The sequence below is a fragment of the Trypanosoma equiperdum genome, assembly GCF_001457755.1.
Source record: "Trypanosoma equiperdum strain OVI genome assembly, contig: ctg_840, whole genome shotgun sequence".
Lineage (NCBI taxonomy): Eukaryota > Euglenozoa > Kinetoplastea > Trypanosomatida > Trypanosomatidae > Trypanosoma > Trypanosoma equiperdum.
Genome location: NW_027124799.1, coordinates 1 through 257, shown reverse-complemented (window position 1 = coordinate 257; position 257 = coordinate 1).

The following is a 257-nucleotide window of genomic DNA, read 5'->3' as shown; positions in this document are numbered from 1 at the left end:
TTATCGAAAATTAAATACATTTTAATACTTTTAATAGATTTAAAAAATTATGAAAGATTTCAAAAAAAGAAAAACATAGTAAAATGCGTGTAACAGTTAAATGTAGATATAAAGCAGCAAGGCAGAAGTGTGTGCAAAATGGGTAATATTCTTAAAATGTAATTTATTTTTTTTGCTTATTTAATGAATAATAGTTAGAGTAATGATAATAATTATTATAGGTATGTGCTGTGAGTGTGTATATACGAATATTATAA